Below are 10,070 nucleotides of genomic sequence, written 5' to 3'. Positions count from 1 at the left end.
ATCGAAGAAGTTCCAGACTAGAAAGAAGACTTTATATTGCTTGTAAGTTTGTGGAACTTTTGTTTATAAATAAATCGTTGTTTGTAATAACTATTCGTAATAACTGTTATTGTAAATTGTACTGTTGTGCGTATATTGAAATGTATTTGTGTTAAAAAAGAAAACTGTGTGTATCAATCTTGTATATATCGGCTTTTACTTAATTACTAAATCGAAAGTATAATTTAACAACTAAATTTAAATTTATCAGTTAACTCAGTTTCAGACCATTCGAAATTCTAATACGTAACACTAATGATGGCGTCAACTGAATCTGATATCTAACCAATGCTGTCATGGAACAGAAGTCACGAGGATATGCTGTCCACTGGACAAAGAAAGCAAGTTAATGTTTGGAAACCAGACATACTTACTTTATCAATTTCTCTCTTAATTCGTCAACAGTAAAGACCTGTTTTATGCTACGAGACACTTATGTTTACTATTGCAGTATTCCGTCTCGAGAGAATGAAACATTCAACACTAAACACTAACGAATGTCCACCATTACTTGTGGGTAGGCGCACTAAATTTTATTTTTGTTGTTTGAATAAAGATTCTCATTGTTTGTTTTAAAACTTATCCAGCTTGTTCGTTTATACAGTAAGAAGAACACACAGGCAATGTATCTCAACCATATGAATTCTCGCAAACTTCCTAACGAGCTCTGCAGCTATTTGGGAAAATTATATTTTATTCTCCGTGAGAAATCGGTTTTTAACTGAAAAATACGACATATTTCACCTTCATTAGCTTGATGCTGAAAGTTTCATTACCCTCGCCTAGCTTTAGACACACTTCTTTAAAATCACCTTCCTAAAAATTTATCAAAATGATAAATACATTTGTCTTAATTAGTCATAATACTTTTCCCTACGATTTATTAAACTCATAATAAAAATAATAATATATTACTGTATAATGCCATCGTATTAACTAAATTTCATACTTATAATACGTAAAAGCTAAGTAAAGTAAAAAACAAAAAGCATACCTGGAATTATTGCTACTGTTTTCAATGCTCGAAGAACACGGAACGTTCTCAATGCACTCAAATTACCAAGGTCTACTAACATAGTAACGTATCTAAATAAAAAGAGAATAGCTTGTTCAATAATTATAAAAAAAATGCGTATTCGACTTCAATAGGATTAATGAAATTTTATATTTTGTTCTATTTAATTCCTCGTAAAGCCGAGGAATTTAAAACAAGTTTTGTAGCCGTTTTAAAGGAAATGCTACTTGCTTAAGATGTAGAATCACATTAATCAAAAGATGTTACCTAATTTATCAAAATTAAATAAAAACTTTCGCTAACTCAGTAGAATCTAGTTTAACTTTAAGAACTTTGAATCTAGAAAAATCAACAAAATCTATATTTAGAGTTACTCAACTGTGTATGGGAGTATTGTGAAAGGGGGGCGTGTGGGTGGAAGCACCGTTTAAAGAAAATTTTACCCCAAACGGTTTTTACTGCTTATTTGTAATTAATCCACGATTAATGTAGATACCTTTCATGGGCAACAGAGAACGTACAGATTAATAGTGATATTGTTTAAAATGAAGTGTTGGAGCACATAATATGATATATATATTCTATATTAGAAGTACTTTGTTAATATAAGCTTAAAATCAGTCAGTTACCTTGTAAGGTCAGTAATGTGAAACAAGAGTTTATTTGAGCAAAAAAGCAGCACAATGGGCTACTTGCGCTATGACCACCGCAGGTATTGAATCTCCGAGTTTTAACGTTTTTACGCTTTGAACCTTACCGCTGAGCCACCGAGAAGATGGACGCATGAAACAAGAAACGCACAGAATAAATTGAACTTGAGTTAATCGAATCTGCTAGAATACATGTTTAGTCAAGTTTAGAAAACGGAGTACTTAGGACATAAAAATTTTTCTATGCACTTGGTGGATCTGACATATTCTACACAGATAATAATTCTCACTAGTGTGGTTAATATTACAATTCAAAGTGATCAAGCGAACCATACACTTTAAGAGGTAAGTTTTATAAGTCTGCACATTATGTTTTACCATAATGTGTTGTATTCCGTTAATCTGTATTTTTTTGGTTAACTTCCATAGATGTTAAACTTTGCATACAACTTTGCTATGGTAGGTATAATATCATTAAAAATTTCAACATTTTAAATGTTTAAATATAGATAAAAACAAGCTAGTATAAATGGGGCAGCTAAATCATGGAATTATGTAATTTTATTTGCAAAATAAAACTCTCCAATTTACCGCTGAGTCACCCGGATCAAGTTTGTTTCTTCATCTTTAACAGAGTGACTTTAGTAAGATGACTATTCTATATATTTATTCTTTTAGGCAGAATTTCAGTATTTAATTTTCGTAAACTTTTAGTAGTTTTAAAAGAATGGCATTATTTGGATATTTTCAATAAATATCTTGAAACGAAATATAGACTAAGTCCTAGAATAAATGAATAAATGGGACTATAATTAAATGAGATTTGTATTCATGTATATATATATGTATTGTCTATAAAGATTTGCATATTTCTCCATTTTATTCAAAATTTTAGAATAGCCCATTTTTCAAAATATTTACACGTTTAATTATAGCACTATTGAGAACGAATGAATTATTGTTAGAATGTTTTAAAAATTATCAATAAAAAAGTCTAAAATTGTCTATACATTGACTGAAAGCATTTATCAAATTGCGAATGATGCGTCAAATTTCAAATTTTGATTTTGAATTGAACGTAAGTTTAAAACTGTATACAAATAGTCCTTTCATCCGGAAATATATACTATATATATACTCACGCTAGGGATATGACTATAAAGTCTAACCAGTTCCAGGGATCCCGAAGATACGTAAACTGATCGAGTATAAATCCACGTGCTAATATCTTCATAACTGATTCAATAGTATATATTGTTGTGAAAATCACCCTAAGAGAAGATGAAAACATGTAGAATCCGAAGTTTACTACAAGGTTATTTAAAAATATCCGTAAATGACATGTAAAACATAACGTTTTATAAGACCTGAGATAAAAAATTGGCTTAAATCTTTATCAAACCTTCTTAATTTTTTTAGAAGCTCGAAAATAAAGTCACAGTTCTTTTCTTAAAGATTTTACAAATATAGTTTATTGTGCATCTTTTAAATAATATGTTGAAATGTACTACCTATAGACCAAAACTAACACGAGTTACCGAGTTGAGTTGGTTTAAAAAATGAAACCACATAAAAAAATATTTTTTCACTTGTTAACAACATTAAAAGAAGCATTTTACATTTTTAAATTATTTTCATTTGCTTGGAGTCAAAACGTAACGCTTTATTTACGTGTTGACTAATATATTTAACATGCCCCTCATGAACTAGTGGGGGACATCTTTATTGAAAAAAAAACTATCCAGTCTGGTTTTTTTTTAATTTGAACTGAAATTTTTGGGACATTTTTATTGGCTAAAAAGAAGCACAAGAAGCATGGAAGTCTCCAAATAACAAGCAGAGGTATTCAGGAACCGTTTAGAACCACCTTGGTAGATATTGTGCTGTAAGCCAAGTACAATATTATGCCTGTAGCTGCTTTCAAAGTGTTCCTGTCTGCTCATCCTACTGCTGACTATCGTGATTCTTCGACCTTCGTTACCAAATCGCAGTTGAAATCTTTCGTATCTCAATTGAAAGCTAAACATAAAAGGGTGATATCAAAAGCATAAAAGGTTGGCAATTGCTTAATTAATGATGCTGAGAATGTGGCTTTATTTACTCCCAGTGGGTAGACCTTAGTACTAGCTAGTATGGAGACTTGGGGATGCTGTGTTTCACTTAAAAATTTATCAATTAACAAACAAAAACATGTTTCGAAAAGGTGCGTCAAAAACCACCCTCTTTGGGAGTTTCTGGATTGAACTTATTTTTAGTATTCAACAAATTGTCGTGTGAAGACGCTCCTTGGCTCCTGAGGGACGTGTTAATAATAATTATGTTTTAAACAATCTTTTTTAGTTTATACAGAACATACAAAAACAGACCCTTATTTATCTGTATTTCGAAAAAAAAGAGTAAATACATAAATCAGACTTACTCAGACTGTTCAACGCTTTCATTTTCAGGCAGGGTCATAAGAATGCAGTTGACAAGAATGGTAACAATGACGATAAAGCTGAAGACTGGGTGGACGAGAACATAGATGGCAAAACGACGGAGAGGATTGAAAGGACTGAGAAGCCAAAGGGCGTTGTGAGCGCTGAACCGGAAAATGTCTTTACTTTTGCTAATTACTATAAATGTCTGTAAAGAAAATATTGATAAGACTGATGTTATGTTTAATACTCACAAATATAAGATATTAAACAAATTAGATTTGTATAATGTATATTGTATGTACATTTCAGGCTGATGTAATAATACTCCATAAGCTTTCAGCATTTCTCAGGTTCTTGAGTAGATTACGATGCGATGTAAGATTATTAAATGTTCTAAATAAATAACTCGTGTCATTATATGACGAAACCTTTGCGAAGACAATATTACGATTGAAATCGTTATTGAAAAGCTTATTTTATTTTCATCAAAGATACTGTGATGCTGTGATCAATTTTTACAAAAATTAATTTTGTTCAAACTACACGAAACAGTTTGATTATTTGTAAAACATGAAGATTTTATATTGAATAATATAAAGGAATATTATAATTACTTATGCTTATCATAAGACATTAGAATGAGACATAAAATTTTGTTCATACTACATTCTTTATTTAGTTCTCTAGGAATTTTCAAGAATTAAAAGAGTGTATAATAATAATAGAATTTCTCCCACAATATTGCCAACGACGAGTTTCGCTCAATCAAGAGCTCATCAGGCCGGCTTGAACACAATAAACAGAGGTCGGAACACTTTATATAAACCATTTGTTACAACAACGGTTGTTATGGTGTGAATTCCTTTTTCAAGCCGGCGAAGCATGATCGTAATAATTAATTATATTTCTCATAAATCATTTGTATTAGAGCCCCCAGTGGCTCAGCGGTAAGTCTACAGGCTTACGACGCTAAAATTCGGGTTTCGATACTTATAGTGGGTAGAACACAGCTAGCCAGGTCATTTTGTATCTTTGTGATTAGCAACTAACAAACCAAATAGTATTAGGCTTATAATATAAAATATATTTATAGACTTACTACTTATGCCTGATGACAAGTATAGTTAATTATAATCATGCTTTGCTGGGTTGACACCACAACAAATATAAAGGAAACATTTGTTTTAATCAGCCCTGCAAAGTAATTTATCTTAACGAGTAGAATAAGTGCTATGATGAAAAAATATTTAATCATTAAATTGTTTTCTCTTATCACATTGAAATTATAACTTACATTAAACATTGCTTAAATTATTTCTATAAACAAAACAGATCTAATGATATATAATGATATAATGCTTAAATTATTTCTATAAACGAAACAGATCTAATGATATAGCTCAACAATTACAACTTATTCCATTGAGTGACATATCAGTTTATACTTTCGCCTAATCCTTTTAATACTGGTTTCAAGTAGGAATAATTTATTGTTTTCTTTCTAAAACGACGATCACAAACATATAAAGTCAGCAGATATCCCTACATCGTTCACATATGTTCTTAATCTCGTAAGTTCATCTTTCTCAAAGAAGATAAAGAAACAAAAATACTAAATGAAAATAATTGTAATACGATAGTCCAATGATTTTTGTGAATATTGATTTTTAATGTTTTGGAGGCTGCTCTTGTATTAAGAGTCCCTTATGCTCCAATCAAATCATAAGACGTTTATAATTTGCTTTATTTAGGAATTTTAATGGATGCTTGTTAAAAGTTTATTAAGTATTTGAGCAACCCAAAAATATTTCGCATTGAATAAAGAAGAAAAATAATTCTAGAACCAGGAGAAAAACGAACTTATTTAGTACGATAAAACATAAATTCGTACTTACATATTGTACTCATGGCAAAACTATTAAGATTATATGCCACCGTTTCTACCTCTGAACTATTGATCACGGGGAAAGCAGTCAGTTAGTAACCCCGTATAACCCATCATCCATGCTAAGAGATTACCTGTCACACCCATACCTTCAAATGAGGGGAGTATTTTGTGATGTCGCACGGATTTAATCTCGGCTTGGCAGCTTTGTAAACAATAAATAAAGACTTAGATTAGATACAAAGTTTAAATATTACTAACTCTTTGATTTTCGTAGAATTCATCCAAATCTTCAAGAGGTGTTGCAGCCATTTCAATTGGAAATTCCCTTTCCAGGGGTTTGGGAAGGGGCATTCCGGCTTCAAGGTTTTTATTGGGTTTATCTTCATCTTCTTCACTCTCTTGTGATTCTTTCTCACCACTTCCATCAGCTGCCGCTTTTTTTTCCGCTTCCTTCGCCGCTTGCTCTTTTTTCCGCACCGCCTCCTCAGCAATCCGTGCCTCAATGGTTGCTAAGGATTCTCTGGTGAACGGACGGAATAATGTTTCCTCTTCTAGATCCAAAAGATCATCGATTGACCCAGAAGACTTGGTCATGGTTATAACTGGTTAAAAGGCGTGCTTCTCCGTGTGAAGAGCAGACAGATTCTCAAAGAGAACGAGAATTACAGGACAGTCTAAAAGATAAGAAAAATCAAACTTTTAAACTTGTACATATTTATAAAACAAAAGCTTGTTTCTAATCAATGGTTTCGCACGTAATACCGTACTTTTATTTTTTTTTTTTGATAATACACAAAATATTTTATAATATACTTTATACAACGGACCTTTTTAATTCGTAAATATCAGGAAAGACACCTTATAGATATAAAAACCAAAATATAATTTTATAACTATAGTTTACATGTGTTTCTTCTTTTGCACTTTGTTGCTTAATTGTGGGGAAAAAATTTATAGCTAAAAAATTATTTCTACTTGCATATGTCATGAAAAAATATAAACCATTTAAACACGATATCGTGTTCACTGCAATCAACTTAACACATAATTGGTCGTAGCAATCAAGTTAACACATATTAGCAGTGGCATATAACAAGATATGAGTGATCAGAATAAAAGAACTTCGTTATAATAACACATCGATATTAGATAGAAAACAATCTTTGGTCAAAATATGGTTTCAATTCCATTAAGCAAAAAACTATCTAGAATTTGCATATGAAATTACAAAATAAAATTACACCGAGCACGAGAACAATAACTTTATGAATGGATAGAGAATCTAAATGTGTATTCCACATTGAAGTAGCAAATTTTCAGTGAAGAATATAAAGTTCATCTCATGTAAATAAAAATAAAGTGTCTTCAAATACTTAATGCAATTTATTGTAACTATTATTATAATTGTTATGGAAAATACTATTTTAGAACACAGTTGCTGTCAGTAATAGTTCGGCATAAACATGTTTACTAGATATATTTAGATTTTAATTGGATTATTCGTTTCAAGCTATAATATATATTCTTATTGACACGAAAACACAATAGTATTCGCTTATACTAACAATAAAAAGGGTAACGATAGTTAAGATAAACAACATTGCTTATTTATAACAGAAGGGGGATACAGATAAACGTTTCGGAATTCTACAGATTCCATCTTCAGTATCTAAAGCCAAATAAAAGTGTTACATCATTCTTAAGTAAATAACTAAGATACACAGAAAGTGAAGGAGTAACAAAGAAAAATACTGTACGTATTTAAAATGTGCAACTTAAAAGAAGACTGCATGTTATTCAGTGTTGGTGAAAGTTGTTTCATGTGAGGAATTTCTTTAATCAATAATTTCAGATCAGTGTTAGCCTTGAAAGGGTATTGAAATTTGATAAGTTAAGTTCATGTCCTGTTTCTTCACTATTATGTATTGGCGTATAGAGGAAGCACAGAGGTTACTCAACTCTTTTTGTGTTTTCATAGAAATTCCTACATGTTCATTGGCTCTAACTAGTAGATGGCGTTTAGTTTTGCCAATATAGGTTACCCTACAGTCTCTACATGTAAAGATATATATGCTATGAACAAAGAAAAATTGGGAGAAGGTCTTTAGTACAGAAAATATCCTGTATACGTGATGTGGGTTTAAAAACTAATCGGAAATCAATTTGAGAGTAGTAATGATGAATTACACGTTACTACCCCAAGTTTATTTCCGATTAGTTTTGAACATGTGGAAATTTCTATGAAAACACAAACAAAAATTGAGTAATCCCTCTATACGTCAACATAGTAAAGAAACAGGGCATAAACGTAACTTATAAAATTTCAATATCCTTTGCAAGGCCAACACTGATCTGGAGTTACTGATTAAAGAAACTCCTCACATTTACCAACACTGAATAACATGCAGTCTTCTGTTTTAGATATTTATTTAGGAATTATGTAATTCTTTTATTTTGCTTTAGATACTGAAGATGGAATCTGTAGAATTCCGAAACGATTATCTGTGTCTCCTTCTCTTATAAATAAACAGTGTTATTTATCTTAAGCATCGGTATCCTTTTTCCTCGGAACACATCGATTGCTAATGTCCTTATACAACCAAGTTTTTGTATTTCCACATCTCTTCAAACAATGTGTCACAGTGCCAAAACATTTATTAATTTGTTCGATGTAGTTGAATTTTAAATGCACTGCTTACACAACTTGCAGTGCCATTTCTTCCTTCTGCATATAACTATGGTATATTAACGCTAACATAACTACTATATTATAAAGTTACGCAATTTCATTGTACAGGTTTAAGTTTTCAATATGCTAAACAAATCGGTTTGATAATTCTCGAGTTTTAAGTCGAATAAATGTTTTTTTCACATGGTTTTAAGAAAAAAGCCTAAAACGAATTGAAGATGTTTCTTCTTGCACAGTACATGAACATTTCGATGCATTCATGAATAACAAAAATAATTTATTATGATTAAGACATTAAAAAATACAATTGTTAATGCACAACACAGCAAAGACCCAGTAATGAGTCCCTGCTACATTAATGTATGGTACTCTGACAAAATTAATGTACATCACATACAATAGTTAAACGAACCGCCTATATGTCACGTTAGTGTAGCCTATATAATGTGTAAAGTTTAGTATATATACTCTAATCCCTTTTAGTGATGGCACAAGACGAGACATACAGTTGGCATGTAATGCTGTTCGAACACAAGAATGGAAACAACGCCTCTGTAGCAACAAAGATTATCAAAGAAGTTTATGGAAATGTTTTGAACGTTCGTAAGTGTCAACGATGGTTCAGTAAATTTCTTTCAGGTGGCTTTAGCCTTAAAAACTGTGATGGCAGGGGCCGACATGTTGAAATTGATATTGATGCTCTGAAAACGCTTGTTGAATCTAACCCAAGGCAACACACTCGTCAAATTACATGTCTCTCATGAAACCATACGTAAACATCTAAGGAATATGTTAAAGAAGGTGTTTGGGTGCCTCACGAACTTTTCGATGATCATCGTTTCCAACGTGTGAACGTTGCTTCGTGTCTTTTGGCGCGTAATGCGAATGAACCATTTTTGGAGAGAATTGTCACCTGTGATGAAAAATGGATTTTCTGTGCGAATATTAAACGCCAAAAACAATGGCTCAGTCCTAAACAAAATCCTCTTCCGACCCCAAAACCCAGACTCCATCCACAGACTGTGATGCTTTGCATTTGGTGGGACATCAAGGGAGTAATCCATTTCGAACTCCTCAATCCACAGCGAACTGTCAATGCAGAGATCTATAGTCAGCAACTGGAACGTTCAAATCAAGCCCTTCATCAGAAACGCCCTTCACTCGTCAATCGAAAAAGTGTTCTTCTCCACGACAATGCACGTGCACATGTGGCACGTTTGACGCAATACAATATTATGGAGTTAGGTTGGGAAGTTCTCCCCACCCACCACATTCTTTATATATAGCACCATCAGATTACCGTCTTTTTCGATCACTGCAACACCATCTTAATGGGAAAACGTATGGAAATGTGGAAGGTGTTAAAGAG

At 32.0% G+C, this 10,070-nt stretch overlaps 1 pseudogene; it reads right to left on the bottom strand.

Annotated features, from left to right (window-relative positions):
• The window catches only part of LOC106459830, a 180,007-nt pseudogene that overhangs the window by 127,388 nt on the left and 42,549 nt on the right, over positions 1 to 10,070 (bottom strand).

Source organism: Limulus polyphemus, unplaced genomic scaffold, assembly GCF_000517525.1.
Source record: "Limulus polyphemus unplaced genomic scaffold, Limulus_polyphemus-2.1.2 Scaffold666, whole genome shotgun sequence".
NCBI lineage: Eukaryota > Metazoa > Arthropoda > Merostomata > Xiphosura > Limulidae > Limulus > Limulus polyphemus.
Note: the sequence above shows the minus strand (reverse complement) of the source record. Positions and strands in the feature narration are given on the sequence as shown.